Source organism: Equus asinus, chromosome 22, assembly GCF_041296235.1.
Source record: "Equus asinus isolate D_3611 breed Donkey chromosome 22, EquAss-T2T_v2, whole genome shotgun sequence".
In the NCBI taxonomy this organism is placed as follows: Eukaryota; Metazoa; Chordata; class Mammalia; order Perissodactyla; family Equidae; genus Equus; species Equus asinus.
Window position 1 is genome coordinate 48,405,378 of NC_091811.1, and position 10,305 is coordinate 48,415,682.

Consider the following 10,305-nt stretch of genomic DNA (forward strand, 5'->3'; position numbering starts at 1 on the left):
TGGTATCTCATTGTTTTAATTAGCATTTCTCTAATGACATGTGATGTGGAGCATCTTTTCATATGTTTATTTGCCATCCATATATCCTCTTTGGTGAGGTATCCGTTAGGATCTTTGGCCCAGTTTTTAATTGGGTTGTTTGTTTCCTTAGTCTTGAGTTTTAAGAGCCGTTTCTGTATTTTAGATAACAGTCCTTTATCACACGTGTCTTGCAAATATTTTCTCTCAACCTGTGGCTTGTCTTTTCATTCTCTTGACAGTGTTTTTTGAAGACCAAAATTTTTAAATTTTAATAGAGTCCAGCTTATCAATTATTTCTTTCATGGATTGTGCCTGTGGTGTTGTAGCTAAAAAGTTATTGCCATCCCCAAAGTCATCTAGGTTTTCTCCTATGTCATCTTCTAGGAATTTTGTAATTTTTTGTTTTACATTTAGGTCTGTGATCCATTTTGAGTTAATTTTTGTGAAGAGTGTAAAGTCTGTGTCCAGATTTTTTTTTTTTTTTTTGCATCTGGGTGTTCAGTTCTTTTGGCACTGTTTGTTGAAGAGATTATCTTTGCTCTAATGTATTGCCTTTGCTCCTTTGTCAAAGATCAGTTGGCTATTTTCACATGGGTTTATTTCTGGGGTATCTATTCTGTTCCACTGATCTGTCTATTCTTTTACTAATCTCACATTGTCCTGATTACTATAGTTTTATAGTAATTCTTGAAGTCAGGTAGTGTTGGTCCTCCAACTTTGTTCTTCTTCATTATTGTGTTGGCTGTTCTGGGTCTTTTGCCTCTTGATATAAATTTTAGAATCAGCTTGTTGATTTCCACAAAAGAAATTGCTTGTGATTTTGATTGGGATTGCATTAATTATATAGATCAAGTTGTGAAGAACTGACATCTTGACAATATTGAGACTTCCTATCCATGAACATGGACTATCTCTCCTTTTATAGTCCTTTAATTTTGTTCATCAGAGTTTTGTAGTTTTCCTCATATACATCTTGTACATATTTTATTAGATTTATATATAAGTATTTCATGTTGGGGGGTGCTAACATAAATGGTGTTGTGCTTTTAATTTCAAATTCCACTTGTTCATTGCTGGTATTTGGAAAGTAATTGAATTTTGTATTAATCTTGTATCCTGCAATCCTTCTATAATGGCTTATTAATTCCAAGAGTTTTTTTTCTTGATTCTTTTCCATTTTCTACAAAAATGATTATGTCATCTGTAACAAAGACACTTACTTCCTTTTTAATCAGTATACCCTTTGTTTCCTTTTCTTGTCTTATTGCATTCTCTAGGACTTCCAATATGATGTTGAAAAGGAATGGTGAGAGAGGACATCTTTGCCTTGTTCCTGATCTTAGTGGGAAAGTTTCTAGTTTCTCACCATTAAGTATGATGTTAGCTATAGGTTTTTTGTAGATGTTCTTTCTCAATTTGAGAAAGTTTCTTTCTATTCCTAGTTTATTGAGAATTTTTATTATGAATAAGTATTGTATTTTGTCAAATGCTTTTTCTACAACTATTAATATGATCATGTGATTTTAGTCATGGTGTATAATTATTTTTATACATTGTTGGATTTAATTTGTGAATATTGTTGAAGATTTTTGCATCTATGTTCATGAGAGAGATTGGTCTGTGGTTTTCTTTTCTTGAAGTTTTTGGGGGGGGTGGTATTAGGGTAGTGCTGGCCTCATAGAATGAGTTAGGAAGTATTTCCTCTGCTTCTATTCTCTGAAAGAGACTGAAGATAATGGATGTAATTTCTTCCTTAAATGTTTGCTATAATTCACCAGTGAACCTATCTGGGCATAGTGCTTTCTATTTGGGAAGGTTATTAATTTTTTATTCAATTTCTGTAATAAGGTATAGGACTATCAATTGTCTATTTCTTCTTATTCAAGTATTGGAAAATTATGTCTTTCAAGGAGTCAGTCCATTTCATCTAGATTATCAAATTTGTGGGCATAGAATTGTTCATAGTATTCCTTTATTATTCTTTTAATGTGCATGTGGCCTGTAGTGATGTCTCTTCTTTTATTTATGATATTAGTAATTTGTGTCTTCTATCTTTTTTTCTTAGTTAGCCTGGCTAGAGGCTTATCAATTTTATTGATTTTTTTCCCCAAAGAATCAGCTTTTGTTGACTTTCTGTTTTCAATTTAGTTGATTTCTACTCTAAGTTTTATTATTTTTTTCTTCTGCTTACTTTGGATTTAATTTGCTTTTCTTTTTCTTATTTCCTAAAGTAGAAGCTTAGATGATTGATTTTAGATCTTTCTCTTTTTTTAAACATATGCATTCAGTGCTATAATTTCTCTCTAATTGCTCCTTTCACTGCATCTCACAAATTTTGAGAATTTGTGTTTTTATTTTAATTTAGTTCAAAAGAGTTTTTAATTTCTCTTGAGATTTCTTCTTTGACCCATGTGCTATTTAGAAATGTGTTATTTAATCTTGTACTTTGGGATTTTCCAGTGATCTTTCTGTTATTGATTTCTACTTTAATTCCATTGTGGTCTGAGAGAACACATTGCATGATTTCTGTTCTTTTAAATTTGTTAAGGTGTGTTTTATGTCCTAGAATGTGATCTATCTTGGCAAATATTACAAATGAGCTTGAGAAAAATGTGTATTCTGCTGTTGTTGGATGAAGTAGTCTATACATATCAGTTGTATCTAGTTGATTGATGGTGCTGTTGAGTTCAACTATGTTCTTGCTGATTTTCTGCCTGCTGTCTCCGCCCATTTCTGATAAAGAGGTGTTGAAGTGGCCAGATATAATAGTGGGTTTATCTATTTCTCCTCTCAGTTCTATCAGTTTTTGCCTCACATATTTTGGCATTTGTTGTTAGGCACATACACATTAAGGATTGCTATGTCTTCTGGGAGAACTGACCCCTTTGTCATTATGGATGCCTGTCTTTATCCCTGATAAATCTCCTTGATCTGAAGTCTGCTGTGGCTGAAATTGATATAGCTATTCCTACTTATTTTTTATTAGTTCAGCAAGTATTTCTTTCTTCACCCCTTTACTTTTGTGTGTGAGTGTGTGAGGAAGATTGGCCCTGAGCTAACATCTGTGCCAATCTTCCTCTATTTTGCATATGGGATGCTGCCACATCATGGCTCGATGAGCAGTATGTAGGTCTGCACCTGGGATCCAAACTTGTGATCCCTGGGCCACTGAAGTGGAACGCATAAACTTAACCACTATGCCACTAGGCCAGCACCCTCCCCCTTCACTTTTAATCTATATATGTCTTTGCATTTAAAGTGAGTTTCATGTAGGTGATGTAAAGTCAGTTTATAGGTGACAAAATGTTAGGTCTTGTTTTTTATCCACTCTGTCAATCTGTCTTTTAATTAGTGTATTTGTATTATTGATGTTTAAAATGATTATTGATATAGTTGGATTAGTATCTATCATGTTTGTTACTGTTTTCTGTTTGTTGCCCTTGTTCATTGTTTCTATTTTTATCTTCTCTTTTTCTACCTTTTATGGTGTTAACTGAGTATTTAATATGATTCCATTTTTGCTCCTTTCTTAGCATATCAATTTTACTTCTTTTTCTACTTATGTTAGTGGTTGCCCTAGAGTTTACAATATAAATTTACAACTAGTCCAAGTCCACACTCAAATAACACGATACTGCTTCACAGGTACTATGAGTACCTTATGATAACAAAATAATCCTAATTCCTAATTCTCATCCCTTGTATCATGTATCACTGCTATCATTCATTTCACATATATGACTTGATTGTTGCCCTTATTTTTATGTTTTCTTTGTTTCCAAAAGTTTTCCAGCTTTATTGAGATGTAACTGATGTATAACATTGCATAAATTTAGGGTGTAGAATGTAGTGAATTTATATATGTATTGCAAAATGATTACCACAATAAGGTTATTTAACATGTCCATCACCTCACATAGTTACAATTTGGGGGGACAAATCTCCTCTCTAAGTAGATTAATTAGAGAGTAGTTACAAATCTACTTTCTAAGTAACTTTCAAATATGCAATACAGTATTGTCACTATAGTCACCATGTTGTACATTACATCCCCAGAACTTATTCATCTTATAACTGGACGTTTGTACCCTTTGACCACCTTCATTCGTTTCTCCCATTCCTCACCCCTGACAACCACCAATCTGTTCTGTTTTTATGAGTTTCATTTTTTTAGATTCTACATATAAGTGAGATTATACAGTATTCGTTATTCTCTGTCTGACTTCTTTTGCTAACATAATGCCATCAAGGTTCATCCCTGTTGTCACAAATGGCAAGATTTCTGTCATTTTTATGGTTGAATAATATTCCGTTGTGTGTGTATATATGTATATGTGTGTATATATATATCACATTTTCTTTATTCATCCATCAATAGACATTTAGGTCTTTTTCATGTTTTGACTATTGTAAGTAATGCTGCTGTAGATATAGGGGTGCAGATCTCTTTGAAATAGTGATTTCATTTCCTTCAGCTATATACCCTGGAAAGGAATTGATTACATGGTAGTTTTATTTTTAATTTTTTGAGGAACTTCCATATTGTTTTCCATAGTGGCTGAACCAATTTACATTTCCGCTAACGTGCACAAGGATTCCCTTTCCTCCACATCCTCACCAATACTTGCTGTTATCTTTTTGATAACAACCATTCTAGCAGATGTGAGGTGATATCTCATTGTGGTTTTGATTTGCATTTCCCTGCTGATTAGTGATGTTGAGCACCTTTTCATGTACCTGTTGGTCATTTGAATATCTTTGGAAAAATGTCTATTCAGATCCTTTAGCCATTTCTAATCAGATTATTTGTTTCTTTGCTATTGAGTTGTATCAGTTCCTTGTATATTTTGGATATTAACCCCTTATCAGATATGTGGTTTGCAAATATTTTCTCCCTTTCTAAAGTTGCCTTTTCATGTTGTTGATTGTTTCTTTTGCTGTGCAGAAGCTTTTTAGTTTCATCTAATTCCACTTATTTATTTTTGCTCTTGTTGCTTGTGCTTTCGGTGTCCTACCCATAAAATCATTGCCAAGACCAATGTCAAAGAAGTTTTTCCCATATGTTTTTTTATGGGAATTTTATGGTTTCAGGTCTTTAATCCATTTTAAGTTAATTTTTGTGAGTGATGTAAGATAGGGGTACAGTTTCATTCTTTTGCATGTGAATATCCAATTATCCCAGCACCATTTATTGAAGAGACTATCGTTTCTCCATTGAGCATATTTGGCTTCATTGTCAAATATTACATGACTGTATATGCATGGGCTTATTTCTGGACTCTTGATTCTGTTCCATTGATCTATGTGTCTGTTTTTATGCCAGTATCACACTGTTTTGATTGCTATAGCTTTGTAATATATTTCAAAATCAGGAAACATGATGCCTACAGCTTTGTTCTTTCTCAGGATTGCTTCTGCTATTTGGGGTCTTTTGTGGTTTCATATGAATTTTAGGATTGTTTTTTCTATTTCTATAAAAAATGCCATTGGAATATTGATAGGGATTACATTGAAACTATATATTACTTTGGGTAGTATGGATATTTTAACAATATTAATTCTCCAATCATTGAACACAGGATATCTTTCTATTTATTTGTGTTTTCTTCAATTTCTTTAATCAATTTCTCACAGTTTTCATTGACAGATCTTTCACCTCCTTGGTTAAAGTTATTCCAAAGTACTTTATTGTTTTGGATGCTGTTGTAAATTAGATTGTTTCCTGTATTTCTTTTTCAGATAGTTTGTTGTTAATGTATAGAAATGAAACTGATTTCTGTGTGCTGATTTTGTGTCCTGCAACTTTACTGAATTTCCTTATTATTTGTAAAATTTTTTTGATGGAGTCTTTAGTGTTTCTATATTTAAGATCATATCATCCGCAAACAAAGACGATTTTACTTCTTCCTTTCTGATTTGGGTGCCATTTTTTTTTCTTGTCTAATTGCTCTGGCACTTCCAGTATCATCTTGAGTAAGAGTGGTGAGAGTGAGAACTTAGCTGTGGGCTTGTCATATACGGCCTTCATTAGGTTGAGGTACATTCCTAGTATATCCAACTTGTTGAGAGTTTTTATCATGAAAGCATGTTGTATTTTGTCAAATGCTTTTTCTGCATCTATTGAGATGATCATATGATTTTTATTTTTCATTCTTTTAACATGGTGTGTCACATTTATTGATTTGTGTATGTTGAACCATACTTTCACCCCAGGGGTAAATCCCACTTGATCATGGTATATGATCCTTTTAATGTACTGTTGAATTGTGTTTGCTAATATTTTGTTGAGGGTTTTTGCATCTATAATTATCTGAGATATTGGCCTGTAGTTTTCTTTTCTTGTAGTGTACTTATCTGGCTTTGGTATGAAGGTAATTCTGGCCTCATAAAATGAATTTGGGATTCTTCCTTCCTCTTTAATTTTTTGGAAGAATTTGAGAAGTACTGGCATTAATTCTTCCTTAAATGTTTGGTAAAATTTACTAGGGAAACCACCTCTTCCTGGATTTTCTTTGTTGGGAGGTTTTTGATCACAGATTCAATAACTTTACTCATTATTAGTCTGTTCAGATTTTCTATTTCTTTATGATTCAGTTTCGGTAGGTTGTATGTTTGAGAAATTTATCCATTTCTTCTAAGTTATCCTATTGTTGGTTTATAATTGTTCATAGTGGTCTCTTGTGATCCTTTGTATTTCTGTGATATTATTTGTAATGTCTCCTCTTTCATTTCTGATTTTATTTATTTGAGTCTTCTCTTTTCTTTTCTTTGTCTAGCTAAGGCTTTCCCTTTCCACAAAACAGCTCTTGATTTTGTTGATCTTTTCTATTGGTTTTCTGGTCTTTATTTCATTTATTTCTGCTCTGATCGTACTTATTTCCTTCTGCTAACTTTGGCTTAGTTTTTTCTTTTTTTCCTAGTTCCTTGAGGTGTCAAGTTAAGTTGTTTAGATTTTTTCTCATTGTAGATGTTTTTCACTGTAAACTTGCCTGTTAGAACTGCTTTAGCTGAATCTCATTAGCTTTGATATATTGTGTTGCCATTTATTTCAAGATTTTTATTTCTCTTTTGATTTGTTTTTTTGGCCCATTGATTGTTTAGGAGTGTGTTGTTTAATTTCCAAATATTTGTGAATTCCAGTTTTATTCTTGTAATTGATTTCTAGTTGCATATAATTGTGTTTGGGAAAGATATTTAGTATGATTTAAATCTTCTTAAATTTGATATAACTTGCCTTATGACCTATCATATGATCTATCCTTGAGAATGCTTCATGTGCACTTGAGAAGAATGTATATCCTGCTGATGTTGGGTGGAATTTTTTGTGTATGTCTGTTACTGTTTCCTTAATGATTTTCTGTCTGGATGATTTACTCACTGTTGAAAGTGGGGTATTGATGTCCCCTAGTATTATTGTTGTCTCTTTGTCCCTTTAGATCTGTTAATATTTGCTGAATATATTTAGGTAGTCCAATGTTGGGTACATATATATTTATGATTGTTATATCCTTTTGATGAATTGACCCCTTTATCATTATATCTTATTGACCTTCTTTTTCTCTTGTTTCAGCTTTTGAGTTAAAAGTCTATTTTGTCTGACATAAGTATTGTTACTCCTTCTCTCTTTTGGTTTCGATTTGCGTGGAATATCATTTTTCATCCCTTCACTTTGAGCCTATATGTGTCCTTAAAGCTGAAGTGAGTCTCTTGTAGGTGGCATATAGTTGTCGTTTTTTTTTAATCCATCCAGTCACTCTAATGCCTTTTCATTGGAAAATTTAATCTGTTTACATTTAGAGTAATTATTAATAGGTAAGAACTGTTTGTGTTCTGGCTGTTTTGTAGTTCCTTTGGTCTTTTCTTCCTATTTTACTGCCTTCTCTTGTGAATTGATGATTTTCTGTAGTAGTATGCTTTGTTTCCCTTCTCTTTCTCTTTCGTGTATCTACTATAGGTTTTTTCTTTGTGGTTACCATGAGAGTTACATAAAACATCATATATATAGTATGTATATATATATATATATATATATATAACAGTGTATTTTATGCTGATAACTTTGATTGTATACAAAAACTCCACTCTCTTACTCCTCCCCCTTTTATGTTTCTGATGTCACAATATATCTCTTTTTGTTTTGTGTATTCATTAACAAAGAGTTGTCGCTGTATATATCTTTAGTACTTTTGTAGTTTATGCTAGAGTTAAGTGGTGAATATACCACCATATTACGGTATTAAAGTATTTTGAATTTTACTATATCTTTACCTTTACCAGTATGTTGTATATTTTCACGGTACTGATTAGTATCCTTTCATTTCAGCTTGATAACTTCCTTTCAGCATTCCTTTTAAGACAGGTCTAGTGGTGATGAACTTTCTCAGCTTTTGTTTGTATGGGAAAGTTTTATCTCTTGCTCAGTACTGAAGGACAACTTTGTCAATAGAATATCCTTGGCTGTCAGTTTTTTCTTTTAGCACTTTGAATATATCATCCCACAATCTCCCAGCCTGTAGTGTTTCTCCAGAGAAATCTGCTTATAGCTTTATGGGGGTTCCCTTGTAAGTTACAAGCTTCTTTTTTCTTGCTACTTTTAATATTCTCTCCTTTTCTTTGTTTTTTGACAGTTTTGTTATAATGTGTCTTGGAGAAAATTTTTTTAAGTTGAGTTTGTTTGGGGACCCATGAGCTTCATGAACTTTGCTGTCCAAATCTCTCTCCTGATTTGGAAAGTTCTCAGCCATTATTTCTTTAAATAAGTTTTCTGCCCTCTTCTCCTTCTCAGACACCAATAATTTGTTGACTGTTTGTTTCAGTGGTATCCCACAGATCACGTAGGGTTTCTTCACTCTTTTTCATTCTTTTTTCTTTATTCTCCTCTGACTGGATACTATCAAAGTTCCTATCTTCTTTTTATTTTATTTTATTTTATTTTATTTTTTTGAGGGAGATTAGCCCAGAGCTAACATCTGCTCCCAATCCTCCTCTTTTTGCTGAGGAAGACTAGCCCTGAGCTAACGTCTGTGCCCATCTTCCTCTACTTTATATGTGGGACACCTACCACAGCACAGCTTGACAAGCAGTGCCACGTCTGCATCTGGGATCCAAACCAATGAACCCTGGTCTGCTAAAGCAGAACGTGCGAACTTAACTGCTCTGCCACTGGGCCAGCCCTAAAGGGTCCTATCTTCTAATTCACAGATTCTTTGTTCTGCTCCATCCACTCTCCTGTTGATGTTCTCTATTGCATTTTTCATTTCATTCATTGTATTCTTCAGCTCCAGAATTTCTGTTTGGTTCTTTTTAAGATTTATATGTCTTTGTTAAACTTCTCATTTTTCTCATGTGCTCTTTTTCCAATTTCATTGAGTTGTCTGTCTTTTTGTTTTCTTGTAGCTGTTTGAGCATACTTAAAACATCTATTTTGAATTCTTTATTAGGTAAATCACAAATCTCCACTTCTTGGGATTGGTTACTGGAAGATTATAGTTATCCTTTGGCGGTGTCATGTTTCCTTGATGTCTTGCATTATTGTCTTCACATACCCTCTTCAGTCTTTCCTGAACGACTTTAGGAGAGAAATATTTTACATTAGCCTGTTAGAGATTCTGAGGCTTGCTCAGACCTTCTATGGGTACACGTGCTCTATACTTTCTGTTCTCTTTTGTGGCAGGATTTTTAAGTGTGTACGCCTTCTTTTGATCCTGCAATGCACCACGCTGGGTGCTGACAGCCTCCCTTTTGCTTTCCCAAAGGTAGTGATAATCTCAATTTTATGGTCTCACCTTGGCCTGCAGATTCAGTCTGGCTTTCTGTGTATACTCACTAGCCATCTGCCAAAGGTCACTCTCACCACCATCAAGAAGTCACACAGCGAACCATCCACAGGGTGGGGGTGTGTTTGTGAGGTAGGCAGAGTGCCTGTGGGCAGTTGGGGTGGTCCATTGGTAAGGTGTCCCCAGTAGCTCATCGGCGGGCTTATTGAGGGAGTCCGTGATGCAGTTATTAGGATCTACATCCCTTTAATGCCCTCTGAGAGTCCTATCTGCTGCTCTCCCAGCCTCTTCCCACCCACCAGTTGTGCAGTTCATGACTCAGTACCCTGGATGATGTGGGAAAGAAGTAGCCCTCTTTTGCTCCATCCTGCACAGCTGAGGAATCTGGGTACTCACTCACACACTCTCACTTTCTCCTGTAGGAGAAATCACGGGTCAAGAAGTTCTCTCCTGACACTGAGTTGTGCCACCTTGGAGGAGGGGGACGTGGGTAAAGTCAAACTCTTCT